Consider the following 16,737-nt stretch of genomic DNA (forward strand, 5'->3'; position numbering starts at 1 on the left):
CGTTGCCAAAAAATATAGATACCTATTATTTTCCCATAAAATTAGAATGTGTGTGCTAATGCATTGATCCCTACTAGAAGCTTAGTCAGGAGTCACATGTTGCTCTATGTGGCTCACCAGAAAATTACATTCACATTAACAATATTACAGATATGCTGTATCTTATTCCTATAACAGTGTCAATGTTATAGTAGAGTGTTATAGTGCAATACTAATATAGTAGAGTGTTATAGTGCAATACTAATATAGTAGAGTGTTGTAGTGCAATACTAATATAGTAGAGTGTTGTAGTGCAATACTAATATAGTAGAGTGTTCTAGTGCAATACTAATATAGTAGAGTGTTGTAGTGCAATACTAATATAGTAGAGTGTTCTAGTGCAATACTAATATAGTAGAGTGTTGTAGTGCAATACTAATATAGTAGAGTGTTATAGTGCAATACTAATATAGTAGAGTGTTATAGTGCAATACTAATATAGTAGAGTGTTGTAGTGCAATACTAATATAGTAGAGTGTTATAGTGCAATACTAATATAGTAGAGTGTTATAGTGCAATAATAATATAGTAGAGTGTTATAGTGCAGTACTAATATAGTAGAGTGTTATAGTGCAATACTAATATAGTAGAGTGTTGTAGTGCAATACTAATATAGTAGAGTGTTATAGTGCAATACTAATATAGTAGAGTGTTATAGTGCAATAATAATATAGTAGAGTGTTATAGTGCAGTACTAATATAGTAGAGTGTTATAGTGCAATACTAATATAGTAGAGTGTTGTAGTGCAATACTAATATAGTAGAGTGTTATAGTGCAATACTAATATAGTAGAGTGTTATAGTGCAATAATAATATAGTAGAGTGTTATAGTGCAGTACTAATATAGTAGAGTGTTATAGTGCAATACTAATATAGTAGAGTGTTATAGTGCAATACTAATATAGTAGAGTGTTATAGTGCAATACTAATATAGTAGAGTGTTATAGTGCAGTACTAATATAGTAGAGTGTTATAGTGCAATACTAATATAGTAGAGTGTTATAGTGCAATACTAATATAGTAGAGTGTTATAGTGCAATACTAATATAGTAGAGTGTTATAGTGCAATACTAATATAGTAGAGTGTTGTAGTGCAATACTAATATAGTAGAGTGTTATAGTGCAATACTAATATAGTAGAGTGTTATAGTGCAATAATAATATAGTAGAGTGTTATAGTGCAGTACTAATATAGTAGAGTGTTATAGTGCAATACTAATATAGTAGAGTGTTATAGTGCAATACTAATATAGTAGAGTGTTATAGTGCAGTACTAATATAGTAGAGTGTTATAGTGCAATACTAATATAGTAGAGTGTTATAGTGCAATACTAATGTAGTAGAGTGTTATAGTGCAGTACTAATATAGTAGAGTGTTATAGTGCAATACTAATATAGTAGAGTGTTATAGTGCAATACTAATATAGTAGAGTGTTATAGTGCAATACTAATATAGTAGAGTGTTATAGTGCAATACTAATATAGTAGAGTGTTATAGTGCAATGCTAATATAGTAGAGTGTTATAGTGCAATACTAATATAGTAGAGTGTTATAGTGCAGTACCAATGTTATAGTAGAGTGATATAGTGAAGTACCAATGTTATAGTAGAGTGTTATAGTGCAGTACCAATGTTATAGTAGATTGTTATAGGGAAGTACCAATGTTATAGTAGATTGTTATAGTGAAGTACCAATGTTATAGTAGAGTGTTATAGTGAAGTACCAATGTTATAGTAGAGTGTTATAGTGCAGTACCAATGTTATAGTAGAGTGATATAGTGCAGTACCAATCTTATAGTAGAGTGTTATAGTGCAGTACCAATGTTATAGTAGAGTGTTATAGTGAAGTACCAATGTTATAGTAGAGTGATATAGTGAAGTACCAATGTTATAGTAGAGTGTTATAGTGAAGTACCAATGTTATAGTAGAGTGTTATAGTGCAGTACCAATGTTATAGTAGAGTGTTATAGTGAAGTACCAATGTTATAGTAGAGTGATATAGTGCAGTACCAATGTTATAGTAGAGTGTTATAGTGCAGTACCAATGTTATAGTAGAGTGTTATAGTGAAGTACCAATGTTATATTAGAGTGTTATAGTGCAGTACCAATGTTATAGTAGAGTGTTATAGTGCAGTACCAATGTTATAGTAGAGTGTTATAGTGCAGTACCAATGTTATAGTAGAGTGTTATAGTGCAGTACCAATGTTATAGTAGAGTGTTATAGTGCAGTACCAATGTTATAGTAGAGTGTTATAGTGAAGTACCAATATTATAGTAGAGTGTTATAGTGAAGTACCAATGTTATAGTAGATTGTTATAGTGAAGTACCAATGTTATAGTAGATTGTTATAGTGAAGTATCAATGTTATAGTAGATTGTTATAGTGAAGTACCAATGTTATAGTAGAGTGTTATAGTGCAGTACCAATGTTATAGTAGAGTGTTATAGTGCAGTACCAATGTTATAGTAGAGTGATATAGTGAAGTACCAATGTTATAGTAGAGTGTTATAGTGCAGTACCAATGTTATAGTAGAGTGTTATAGTACAGTACCAATGTTATAGTAGATTGTTATAGTACAGTACCAATGTTATAGTAGAGTGTTATAGTGCAGTACCAATGTTATAGTAGTGTTATAGTACAGTACCAATATTATAGTAGATTGTTATAGTACAGTACCAATGTTATAGTAGATTGTTATAGTGAAGTACCAATGTTATAGTAGAGTGTTATAGTGCAGTACCAATGTTATAGTAGAGTGATATAGTGAAGTACCAATGTTATAGTAGAGTGTTATAGTGAAGTACCAATGTTATAGTAGAGTGTTATAGTACAGTACCAATGTTATAGTAGTGTTATAGTACAGTACCAATGTTATAGTAGATTGTTATAGTGCAGTACCAATGTTATAGTAGATTGTTATAGTGAAGTACCAATGTTATAGTAGATTGTTATAGGGAAGTACCAATGTTATAGTAGATTGTTATAGGGAAGTACCAATGTTATAGTAGATTGTTATAGTGAAGTACCAATGTTATAGTAGAGTGTTATAGTGAAGTACCAATGTTATAGTAGAGTGTTATAGTGCAGTACCAATGTTATAGTAGAGTGATATAGTGCAGTACCAATCTTATAGTAGAGTGTTATAGTGCAGTACCAATGTTATAGTAGAGTGTTATAGTGAAGTACCAATGTTATAGTAGAGTGTTATAGTGAAGTACCAATGTTATAGTAGAGTGTTATAGTGCAGTACCAATGTTATAGTAGAGTGTTATAGTGAAGTACCAATGTTATAGTAGAGTGATATAGTGCAGTACCAATGTTATAGTAGAGTGTTATAGTGCAGTACCAATGTTATAGTAGAGTGTTATAGTGAAGTACCAATGTTATAGTAGAGTGTTATAGTGCAGTACCAATGTTATAGTAGATTGTTATAGTGAAGTACCAATGTTATAGTAGAGTGTTATAGTGCAGTACCAATGTTATAGTAGAGTGTTATAGTGCAGTACCAATGTTATAGTAGAGTGTTATAGTGCAGTACCAATGTTATAGTAGAGTGTTATAGTGAAGTACCAATATTATAGTAGAGTGTTATAGTGAAGTACCAATGTTATAGTAGATTGTTATAGTGAAGTACCAATGTTATAGTAGATTGTTATAGTGAAGTACCAATGTTATAGTAGAGTGTTATAGTGCAGTACCAATGTTATAGTAGAGTGTTATAGTGCAGTACCAATGTTATAGTAGAGTGATATAGTGAAGTACCAATGTTATAGTAGAGTGTTATAGTGCAGTACCAATGTTATAGTAGAGTGTTATAGTACAGTACCAATGTTATAGTAGATTGTTATAGTACAGTACCAATGTTATAGTAGAGTGTTATAGTGCAGTACCAATGTTATAGTAGTGTTATAGTACAGTACCAATATTATAGTAGATTGTTATAGTACAGTACCAATGTTATAGTAGATTGTTATAGTGAAGTACCAATGTTATAGTAGAGTGTTATAGTGCAGTACCAATGTTATAGTAGAGTGATATAGTGAAGTACCAATGTTATAGTAGAGTGTTATAGTGAAGTACCAATGTTATAGTAGAGTGTTATAGTACAGTACCAATGTTATAGTAGTGTTATAGTACAGTACCAATGTTATAGTAGATTGTTATAGTACAGTACCAATGTTATAGTAGATTGTTATAGTACAGTACCAATGTTATAGTAGTGTTATAGGAGAGTTTTTAATTTTAAATAAAAAAAAACATTATCATCAAAATTTAAATGTCATGATCTTGTTCTTCTCTTAATTTAAAATGTTTAAAAAAATTTTTATTGAATATGATTCCTTCAAGTCCACCACCATGTACCAAGTATTGAATAGTTATTCTTCATGTAAACACTGGTAATGGACAGTAAGTAGTTATGTTTGTCTAACAATGGTGATCAGTATCAACAGACAACTTTGTAATATTAATGTACATATTACAGTATATGTGTATTTTAGAAGGTATGCAGGCTACTTACAACTGAATGATGACAAATATTTTCTTTTGGAACCCTGAAGAAATATTCAAAGGGCACTTATTTTTACAACTAACTTTTTAATTTTAACCAATGTATCTAAAATGAAAAATGAAGCAACTTTAGAATAGATCTGGATCAAAAACAATCATTCATATGAATATTTCCACAGTTCGTATACAAACCAATGCATCTCCATGGCAACAGACAGCAATACTAGTGTAGTCTGATTCTACAGTCATATTCCTTAGTCTGTCCCTTAGTCATGTCCACACAGTGGAAATTTCAGCCAGCCAAATTGTTTTCCCATTGTTTTCAATGGAATTCTGCTGCTCTGTGCACACTGCTGAATTTCAGCTTAAAGGAAGAGATAAAAAACACAAGTGTATCCGCTGGTGTGTACCCTTCACCACACCCAGGTGATATACCGACCTTTTATGAAGCTGCACTGGAATTTGCAGCAAATGATGTGAGTGAAGACGATCGTGATTGTTGGCTGCTGCACTCTTGGCGGTATCGGACCCAAGTAATGGTGACCGATAGAAAATAGCGAAAGGCGAATAAGGTAAAGAAACTGGTTAGCGGAGGCGCTGCACAACTGTAGTCATAAAGAGAAGACTCGAGCAGCACAGGACAATAAAACATTTATTGGTATAATTGGGGACCGTATTTATTATACCAATAAAAGTTTTATTGTCCTGTGCTGCTCGAGTCTTCTCTTCATGACTAGAGTTGTGCAGCGCCTCCGCTAACCAGTTTCTTTACCTTATTCGCCTTTCACTGCTGAATTACAGAAGCGGAATTCTGCCAGCGGAACAGACAGCCACCAAAAGGATAAACGTGCATTCTTTGGGCGGAATTCAGCAGCAGAATCCCATAGAAGTCAATGGGACTTGTATTTCCATCCAAAATCAGTTGGGAATATTGGCAGAATAAGGCTATGTTCACTCGGCAGAATTTCCTAGCGGAATCTGCTGGAAAAATTTAGCGCGGAAATTCTGTAAAATTTACTGCACATTGTGTTCTGCTGTCAACTTTACATAGCAGAATTTCCACTGCAGAAATTCCATAGCTGAAATGCTGCTTTACAGATTCTAGAAGAACGTTGAACATGTCTTTAAATTGTGCAGAATTCTGTCCGTAATTCCATAGAAGTAAATGAGGCTTTAAAACTCACAGAGTACACAGAAATTCTATGAAGTTGGCTGCAAAAATTCTGCAGCCAGCTTTGTAGGACTAAATTTGAGCGGAATAGCAGAATTTCTGCTGTGTAAACATAGCTTTACAGCAGAAATTCAGTTTGGAATTTCAGGATGGAATTTATTAAAACAGCCCACTGGCATTAGTACTAGCCCACATTCTCCATTCATTTTTTACACAACAGCCATTTTGTGGTGATCTTCTATACACATTGGCCCACATTTACTATTGAAAACACGACATGTCTTGTCGGGTTGTGTGCCAGATTCTGCCGCATTGCGCCAGAAATTCTGTCTGCGCCAGAAATTGCGCCAGAATTGAAAAAACCCCAACTAACTCTCCATTTTGCTAAGAAAACCAAAAAAGGGGACGTGACCGCATGGAAAAGGGGCGTGGTCACCAAAAAGGGGCATGTTCCCAACATTTTCACAAAAAAACAACACATTTACTAAGGTTTCCACAAAAACTGTGGTAGATTTGAGCTGAGGAAAACCCTACAGATCAGAGAATGTGTAAAAAAGGGGAACATTCAGTCCTCATGGCCATGGCACGGAAGAAGGGGAAAAAGAAAAGCCTGATGAAGCTTACCGCCTCCCAAGATGGCGCGGCTGCTTCTCCCGCGCACCTGACCGGAGCTCCGTCTCCTAGCAGCTCTGCCTCGCCTGCTGTGGGTAGCGCCTCACCGGCTTCCTCACTCTCCAAGTCAGACGCTCGACTGTACCAATCCCCGATTCCAGCATCTCTCCCTCCAGCTGGGCGCTCCTCTGAGACTCGCAGCTCCCAACAGGTACGCTTCTCCCCTGCTCCTTCTGTGCTGCAGAGCTCCGGCGGCTACATTAGCAGGGAGTTTATGGCGCCCCAGCAACCTCCTGTGACTGAGCACATAATGAGAGGTCTTCTGGCTGAATTGCAGAGCTCCCTGCAAGTTGATATACAACAGGCTGTAACTAGCATTCAGATTGAGATTGCCTTCTTAGGGAATCGTACCTCCCATATAGAGAATAAGATGTCTGAGCTGACAGCCTCCCATAACACCGTTGTGGACCTTGCCAATACCCTTGAGGATGAGGTGGCAGCCCTGAAACTTAAGATCACAGATATCGAAGACCGGTCCCGCCGAAATAACTTGCGGGTGCGTGGAGTGCCGGAATCTGTTAAAACAGAAGACCTGAATGGATACCTGATGGTCTTCTTCCCTTTGCTTCTGCCCCAGGCTTCCTCCATGGATCTCCTCATGGACAGAGGGCATAGGCTCCCGAAGCCTAAGTCCTTACCTGCTACGGTCCCAAGAGATGTAATTCTCCGCATGCACTTCTTCCATATTAAGGATCAATTGATGCAAGCTGCACGTGCCTCCTCGTCTTTGCCAGAGCGATTTTTCGGATTACAGCTGTTCACTGATCTGTCAGCGGCAACGTTAGCCAGGAGGCGCGATTTTAGCACCGGCGTGAAGATTTTACGTGACCACGGGATTCCATACAAATGGGGGTTCCCCGTCAAGGTGATTGTCACTAAAAACGGTGACAAGATAGTGGTCTCTTCACCTGAGGATTTGGACCAGCTGTGTTTGAAATGGAACTTGCCCTTTTCTGCCTCTCCGCCCCGTTCATCTGGAGTATCCCCGATTCCTGAAGTGGAGGCGAATTGGGAACTGGTGAAGAGTCGTAAGCGTAAAAGTGCCAAATAACTGTGTTTCTTCTTTTCTGGACTGAGTGTGCCCGCTTAGCCTTAATACTGCTACTTAAGCTATAATACCTTTACTGTAGGTGTCAGTGACTTCGGGTAGGTTCTTGTGTACCCTTCTTTAGGACTCTCTGCTAGGGTTATGTTCAGTACATTTACTCTTCCTTAAGGTCTAGCTGCGGACTCTCCTTACCACTGTCCCCACTTAAGGCTTATCACATGGCCTTTACGGTATTTTCTGTATGTCTGCTGCTCTTTTTCAGTTGTTGTTTTTACTTGGTTTCTCCTGTTTTTTTTTTTTTTTTACTTCCCTATTGCTCTGTCTGGTGCCTGCTGTATACTATATCCATCACTAGCCTCCCTTATAGGCCTCTAGCCTCATGATATGTACTTATTACCTAATGCTACTGTTTCGTGTCCAACCTATGGGAATCGGCATAAGAGATATGTTTTTTTACGTATAAATGGTTAAGCTGATCTCTTAACGCAAAGGGGCTCAATTCCCCTTTCAAGCGCTCTCAGTTAAGGAGGGAGGCGAAGCGACTGAGTGCAGATGTTTTGTGTGTACAGGAGACGCACCTGAATTCGGAGGATACCAGTCGTCTCCTGCATAAGAGGTATCCCCATATTATTCATGCCCCTGTCCTTAATAAGAGAGGAGGTGTGTGTTTGACGATCAGGGACTCCCTAGCCTTATCTGTACAGCATACTGTGAGTGACGAAGGTGGAAGGTATATTATCCTAGTATGTCTCCTAAACAATGTGCTTTATACCCTGGTTGCTGTCTATGCTCCAAACCGCAAACAATGTGCCTTTTTGAGATCTGTATTGAAGAGGGTGGAGGAGGTAGCTAGGGGACACATAGTAGTTTTAGGAGATTTTAATATGTCCATGTGGCCTCACATTGACTCCACTACAAAGCATGTTAGGGAGGGACCCTCAGGTTTCTTCTCCCTGGTCTCGAGCGCTGGATTGTACGATGCATGGAGGGTGTTGCACCTTACTGAAAAAGACTTTACATTTTACTCCTCTGAGCATCGTACATATTCTCGCATTGATTATACGCTTGTCTCGCAATCCTTGCTGCCCCTAATAGCGGACATCCAGATTCATCCACTTGAGTGGTCAGATCACTCTCCCCATTAGTATTTCCGATAGAGAAATGTACTTACAGCACCCAGTAAGGGTTTGGAGGCTTAATCCCATGGTCCTGCATAACCCTGAGTATGCTGATGCTACCTCCTCGGTTATTTCCTCTTATTTTCGGGTTAATGACACAGGGGATGTCTCTGATTCCATAATGTGGTGTGCCTTCAAGGCTACCGTCAGAGGTCATTTTATTAGCCAAACCGCTCATGAGAGGAAGATCAGAACTGCTCGGTCCCTAGAACTGCAGCAGAAAATAGCTGAACTCCATAGACGTAACAAGATCTCCTTCTCATCAGAGGTTGCTACTGAAATCTTGCAGCTTAGTTCCCAGTTGCATGAGCTCTCCCTATACTCTTATGAACTAGCCCTTAGGAAACTTAAAATGTCTTATTATTGGCAGGGCAATAAATCCAGTGCATTACTTGCTAGACAACTTAAGAAGAGGGCCGCAAAATCTAGAATAGCCTACATTACTTGCCCTAATGGTGCTAAGATATCCGATCCCCAGGGTATTGCCGACAGTTTTGCCTCTTACTATAAACAGCTATACAATTTGAGAAAGGATATGACTATCCCCAACCGTCTGTCGCAGCTATTTCTTCCTTTCTTCTTTGTCCCCTGAGCAAACTGAGGATTTAAATAGAGAGTTTACTGAAGAAGAGGTTGCTCATTGTATTCGTTCCCTAAAAATGGTTAAATCACCCGGACCGGACGGTTTGACAAACGACTTCTATAAAAGGTTTTGCCCCGAGATATCTCCGATCTTAACTAGGATTTTCAACTATATTGCAGGAACGGGCCACCCCCTGATGAGATGTTGGAGGCACTAGTGGTCACCATTCCTAAGACGGGCAAACCATCTGACACGACGAGCAGTTAAAGGCCCATTTCAATGTTAAATAGCTACATTAAACTCTACGCAATGCTAATAGCTCAGCGCCTCAACCCATTGCTGCCGAAACTAATTGCTAGGGACCAGGTGGAGTTTGTGCAGGGTCGCCAGACCCTAGATGGCACGAGACGCCTCCTTGACTTGATAACCAGAACCCTTTCCGGTCGGACGCCTTCTCTTCTCCTTTCCTTGGATGCAGAGAAGGCATTCGACCGGGTACATTGGGAGTACTTACGAGCCATACTACGAAAGTTCCAGATCCCTCCCAAATTTGAGGGGGCGATTATGGCCCTGTACACCACCCCCTCAGCGAAAGTCTCTCCTCTGGGACCCGCTCCCAGCGTTTCACCCTTAGCAACGGAACCAGGCAGGGATGTCCCCTTTCCCCAGTTATTTTTACCTTGGTCATGGAGCCTTTTGCTCAGCGTATAAGGACGTTGTCTGCTATTGAAGTAATCCGATTAGGTACCACCGAGCATCGTATTGGTCTGTTCACCGACGACGTCATTATATGCACTTCCCATCCTGAAAAATCTCTCCCTGCAATTGTAGATGTCATCGAAGAGTTTAGTAGGGTGAGCTATTACAAACTTAATGCCTCCAAGTCCAGCATACTACCCATCAATATTCCTAGTGAGATGGAACAGGCCTTGAGGAGGAAGTTTCCCTTCACATGGGCAGAAGGGCAAATACCGTACCTAGGCATAGTCCTCACCTCGAGACCCGACAGATTAGTGTCCACTAATTTTGCCCTGCTGAAGTCACATCTTATTAAGGAACTTGAGTATCTATGTTGCCAATCTCTTGGGCAGGAAGGATTGCCGCATCGAAGATGATGCTGTTGCCTAAAATCCTCTACTTTTTTTAAAACGTACCGGTAGTCCTCCCTGCTGTTTATCTTTCCCGGCTCTTACTTAATTTTATATGGGCGGGCAAGCGTTCCAGAGTTAGTGCTTCTATTCTGCATCAGCCCATTAGCAGGGGTGGTATGGGTGTCCCCAACCTTAGGGAATATTATCAATCAGTCATATTAGACCAACTCAAGAGATGGGGGTGGCAGACGGACTCCCTTCACTGGGTCGACATTGAAGCGGACTTATTAGCCTCCCCCTCCCTCTGTTGCTTTCTCTGGTCTCTACGCTTTAACCCTTCTTCCTCCCCCTTTTCGCCTTATTCCACTTTCGCGGCTGCGATTAGACTTTGGAGTAGATCCACGGTTGGTAGCTCATTGATTCCCCTCCACAAATTTGATATTCCCCTGGAAGCAATTGCATCCCATCTGATGGATTTAGATCTTACAGTCTGGATTGCAAATTGTATAAAATGTGTGGCAGATATGGTGGACGAGAATGGCCTATTGCCATTTTCTACCCTGGTGTCAAGATACTCCTTGTCCCATAGAGATTTCTATAAGTACCTTAGACTACATCACTTCTTGGGGTCCCTTCGTTGGCCTGACGCTGTGCCCAAGACACAGTTTGAATCTCTTTTTCAATGGAGGGACCTTCAGGAAGGCCATTACGGTTGGTTACGATCATATTCTGAAACTAGACTCACATGAGCGATACAATTTTCAGGCTCGTTGGGAGGAGGACCTCGCATGTACATTTACCCCTGAACAATGGGAGTTTGCATTTCACCTTCCTAAGAGATTTTCTAGATGTGCCAATCATTTTGAGACATGCCGCAAACTGTTATATAGGTGGTATTATACTCCTGTTAGGCTCTCCAGAATTTATCCTAATGTCTCCTCTGCTTGTTGGCGCTGTGGGGACCCTGAAGGGTCCCTTCTACATATCTGGTGGTCCTGTCCAAATATTATCCAAGGTGAGTGGTCGGCACTACCAAAAAACAGGTGCACGAGGAAAATGTAGAAACTTAATAAAGTAGGAGTCCCAGCACTCAAATGAATCTTTCTTTTCTTCTTATTTATTGAATATTTGCAATATCACATAGAGTGAGACGCAGTATGCGTTACGGCATGAAAGCCTTTCTCAACTGCACAAAGCAAAAGCATCACATGACTAGTATATAACACATGGAGGCTAATTACAATTCATTAGTAACCATGACTACAAACATAAACAAAACAAGAAAAAAAGGGGGATGCTATTACATAGAGATACAAAAAGCAAAAAGCCCAAATATTTATATTTTTTCTTATGTTTTTTCATGTCCTCGCATTGTAAAAAAAATCCATTCACATTGGTCTCTAGAAATAAAATCAAAAAAAATCAGAAAAGTATATTATATTACCGACAAAATGAGCAAACATATTTCATATTCGCGATTCAACCCTCTCGGCTCGAGGGTCCCTAATTTGTGGATCCAGTGGGCCTCCCGTTTCAAGAGGAGCTTCTTCAAACTCTATGTAATAGCATCCCCCTTTTTTTCTTGTTTTGTTTATGTTTGTAGTCATGGTTACTAATGAATTGTAATTAGCCTCCATGTGTTATATACTAGTCATGTGATGCTTTTGCTTTGTGCAGTTGAGAAAGGCTTTCATGCCGTAACGCGTACTGCGTCTCACTCTATGTGATATTGCAAATATTCAATAAATAAGAAGAAAAGAAAGATTAATTTGAGTGCCGGGACTCCTACTTTATTAACTGTCCAAATATTATACCCCTATGACATGAGATTAGGTGTCTTCTGGACACAGCGATAGATACCCCCCTTAACTGGGGACCAGAGGTTGCCTTGTTATCCCTCAACTTGGAACTTCTCCCCTTAGGGGAGATAGCCTTGATATTTCAGGTTCTTACTGTGGTTAGGTCCTCCATCGCAAAGCTTTGGAAATCGGCTGAGGTACCGGAGATCTCTGCCATTTAAACTATGGTGAAGCATAATCTCACAATGGAGGGATTAATAGCTAAAAGACTGGGCTTATCCAAACCCCGGATAGAGAATTGGTTTTTATGGCGTGAGGTTCTTTAAGATTCTCTAATGTGATGATGCTTTCATTTGGATGGATAACTCGTATTGTATGCTATACATCAGATGGACTGTTTGTTTGTTTGATTGTATGTTCGATGTTTAATGTACTTTTATTTCTCTGTGATGGATTTTGTTTGTTATTATATGAAAACTTAAATAAAGTTTAAAAAAAAAAAAAGAAAAGTGTAGGGAAACCTTTGTAAATACCGTGGAAAATAAATTGTAGGGAATTAAAACCCACAAAGAAACCTACACAACCCTCTTAGTAAATAAGGGCCATTGTGATCATGCTTTTTGCCCTGTGGGGAAGACTTATCAAAACTTGTGCAGAGAAAAAGTTTTTCCAGTTGCCCATAGCAACCAATCAGATAGCTTCTTTCATTTTCAAACAGGACTGAAAAGTAAAAGAAGCGATCTGATTGGTTGTATGGGAAACTGGTCAACTTTTCCTCTGCACAGGTTTTGATAAATCTTCCTGTGCACTTTGTTCAAATTGCTTGAAAAATGAGAGGACCATGTAAAATAGGCATCCAAAAACATGCTGGCGCTAGGACCACTCAGAAATGTGCCATCTCCATAGATGGCAATATATTTCCAAGTGGATTCCGCCAAAATAATTAAAATTTCAATTCTCTTTGCAGAGGCTAGAATTGGGATTTCTGTGGCAGATTTTTCCGCCGTGGAAAAACTGCCATGTGCACAGTACAGCAGATTCCCATTGAAAACAATAGGACTCTGTTGTAACAGAATTTCAGAGCCAAATTTTTTGAAATTCAGCTGTATGAACCCTTGTGAACTTGGACTTAGAAAGCAGGAAGCAAAAAACAGACTCCAGAGGATGCCAGTATGGATTCTAGAAATCCTCAGGTGATGTTGTCCTACATAAGGGTACCTTCACACGAGCGGATCCCCAGAGCGTATTACGCTGTGGATCCGCTGCTGAAGGACCTTTGTTTGGTGCCTTTACAGGTGCCTGCTCGGAGCGGCAATACGCCGATACAAGCAGACACACTGAAGCGATGTGCGAGTCGCTGCGCATGCGCAGTGTACTCACACACATCGTGGCCGCCCTGCTCTATGAGCTAGGACGAGAGCTGCTGTGATGTGCGAGTATACTGCGCATGCGCACGGCAACTCGCATATCGCAGTGTGTCTGCTCGTAGCGGCGTATTGCCGTTCCGAACAGGCACCTGTAAAGGCAGCATACAGTGGTCCTTCGGCGGTAGATCCGCAGCGTAATACGCGCTGGGCTTGGTTACTTTAACCAGAAACAGAGAAGGCCAAACCTCCTTCTCCTCATATGAACTAGCAGAAAGGAAACAACACTTGTTCACACTTCTCTGGCCAGAAGAAACTGGTTTTGGTTCCATTTCTTTGGGGAGAGACGGATGGACTTGGGAGACTCCTTCTCCGACTTTCTATTTGTTTCTACATAGAAACTATGGTGAGGAGAGTCATGCTACAGATGTGGTGGCAGTAAAAAGCAAAATGTTAACCCTTACACATCCATAATGCCACAATATATGCAAAGAAAATTTGACACAAAGTTTTACACATTTAACGCTGGATACCAAGAGATAGATTCAGACTCTTAGCAAGAGAACCAATTACACAACAACTATACACCTTTATAGTTGAGATGCGATACTGGGACACTGCAGCCATTTACTGGGGTTCAAAATTCTGTCACTGATGATCTTGGTTTCACAAGCTACATCTGAATGCGAACCCGAATGGCTCTGTGTCATTCTTGAAGTCATGTACCACCACCTTTATTAAACCGATGTATGAAAGGGGGGGTTATGTGTTTCTCACCTTCTAATTCAGCCCAGTACCTCCAGTCTTGACAAGAGCTTGAAAAATATACAGGAGATTCTGCCTCTTCTGTTTGGGGTTGGCTTGGGAAATCCTTGCCTAGGTCAAGAAATATTTGATACACTCTAAGGGGAGGGTCACACTGGGCTCATCTGCAGTCTGTTTCACACTATGGATGTGTCGACAGCAGTCACAGAGGGAATGAAGAGCGAGCTCCCAGCTGCGGCCAGGTAGCTCTGTGTGTTCGCTCATAGTGGTAGACTTCCCGCTGTAGAAATCTACAGCTACGAGCGGACACACAGAGCTACCTGGCGGCAGCTGGGGAAATTAAACGAGATTTCCCATTGGAGCTGGTATTCCACGTGAATTATAGGCAGATTTGGAGGCAGAAACTGTGTGTAAATCTTTGCAGAATCTGCCTCAAATTACTCGTGTGAGCATACAATTACTGATCTGGGAGTCCTTATTTATCACTGTCCAGCAGCAGCTTGACCGGCAGGATATGATGGGTTACACACACTTTTGCTGACATAGTTCAGGCCCGCAACATGGATTAACAGCACTTAGGTGGGAATTCACAGCAGTAGAGTGGTAGGATCCTTTTCATGGAATAAATAGTAGCTGGAAAGTCATGTCTTTTGCCTTTGACACATATGCCACACTGTGCTGGGTGTCTCTTCTCCTCTAATATTGCTCGCCACTTCCTTGCTGTCACGATGCCGGCTGGCAGGTAGTGGATCCTCTGTGCCAGAGAGGGATTGGCGTGGACCGTGCTAGTGGACCGGTTCTAAGCCACTACTGGTTTTCACCAGAGCCCGCCGCAAAGCGGGATGGTCTTGCTGCGGCGGTAGTGACCAGGTCGTATCCACTAGCAACGGCTCACCTCTCTGGCTGCTGAAGATAGGCGCGGTACAAGGGAGTAGGCAAAAGCAAGGTCGGACGTAGCAGAAGGTCGGGGCAGGCAGCAAGGATCGTAGTCAGGGGCAACGGCAGAAGGTCTGGAAACACAGGCAAAGAACACACAAGGAACGCTTTCACTGGCACTAAGGCAACAAGATCCGGCAAGGGAGTGCAGGGGAAGTGAGGTGATATAGGGAAGTGCACAGGTGAACACACTAATTGGAACCACTGCGCCAATCAGCGGCGCAGTGGCCCTTTAAATCGCAGAGACCCGGCGCGCGCGCGCCCTAGGGAGCGGGGCCGCGCGCGCCGGGACAGAACAGACGGAGAGCGAGTCAGGTAGGGGAGCCGGGGTGCGCATCGCGAGCGGGCGCTACCCGCATCGCGAATAGCATCCCGGCTGGCAGCGGAATCGCAGCGCCCCGGGTCAGAGGACGTGACCGGAGCGCTGCCGCGGGGAGAGTGAAGCGAGCGCTCCGGGGAGGAGCGGGGACCCGGAGCGCTCGGCGTAACAGTACCCCCCCCCTTGGGTCTCCCCCTCTTCTTAGAGCCTGAGAACCTGAGGAGCAGACTTTTGTCTAGGATGTTGTCCTCAGGTTCCCAGGATCTCTCTTCAGGACCACAACCCTCCCAGTCCACTAAAAAAAAATTTTTCCCTCTGACCTTTTTGGCAGCTAAAATTTCCTTGACCGAGAAGATGTCCGAGGAGCCGGAAACAGGAGTGGGAGGAACAGATTTGGGAGAAAAACGGTTGAGGATGAGTGGTTTGAGAAGAGAGACGTGAAAGGCATTAGGGATACGAAGAGAGGGAGGAAGAAGAAGTTTATAAGAGACAGGATTAATTTGACACAAAATTTTGAAAGGACCAAGATAGCGTGGTCCCAACTTGTAGCTAGGGACACGGAAGCGGACATATTTAGCGGAGAGCCATACCTTGTCTCCAGGGGAAAAGACGGGGGGAGCTCTTCTTTTCTTATCCGCGAACTTCTTCATGCGTGATGAAGCCTGTAAGAGAGATTTTTGGGTCTCTCTCCATATGATGGAAAGGTCACGAGAAATTTCATCCACAGCGGGCAGACCAGAGGGCAAGGGAGTAGGGAGGGGGGGAAGAGGGTGACGGCCGTACACCACGAAAAATGGGGATTTGGAGGAAGACTCAGAGACCCTGAAGTTATACGAGAATTCGGCCCATGGGAGGAGATCTGCCCAGTCATCCTGGCGGGAGGAAACAAAATGTCGCAAATAATCACCCAAGATCTGGTTAATCCTTTCTACTTGTCCATTGGACTGGGGATGATATGCAGAAGAAAAATTTAATTTAATCTTGAGTTGTTTACAGAGAGCCCTCCAGAATTTAGACACGAATTGGACGCCTCTATCCGAGACAATCTGCGTAGGCAACCCGTGAAGACGAAAAATGTGTACAAAAAATTGTTTAGCCAACTGAGGCGCAGAAGGAAGACCAGGAAGAGGGATGAAATGTGCCATTTTGGAGAATCGATCAACGACCACCCAAATAACAGTGTTGCCACGGGAAGGGGGTAAATCAGTAATAAAATCCATACCAATCAGAGACCAAGGCTGTTCGGGGACAGGCAG

At 41.5% G+C, this 16,737-nt stretch overlaps 1 protein-coding gene across 1 annotated transcript in view; it reads right to left on the reverse strand.

Annotated features, from left to right (window-relative positions):
- LOC130362669 (MAL-like protein) overlaps positions 1–11,811 on the reverse strand; it is a 35,124-nt gene extending 23,313 nt beyond the window's left edge. The window contains exon 1 of the mRNA XM_056567546.1: positions 11,743–11,811. The gene's annotated coding sequence lies outside the window, so the exon portion shown is untranslated. The remainder of the gene's footprint in view (positions 1–11,742) is intronic.
- Between the last annotated feature and the right edge of the window lie 4,926 nt (positions 11,812–16,737).

The sequence above is a fragment of the Hyla sarda genome, chromosome 3 (assembly GCF_029499605.1).
Source record: "Hyla sarda isolate aHylSar1 chromosome 3, aHylSar1.hap1, whole genome shotgun sequence".
In the NCBI taxonomy this organism is placed as follows: Eukaryota; Metazoa; Chordata; class Amphibia; order Anura; family Hylidae; genus Hyla; species Hyla sarda.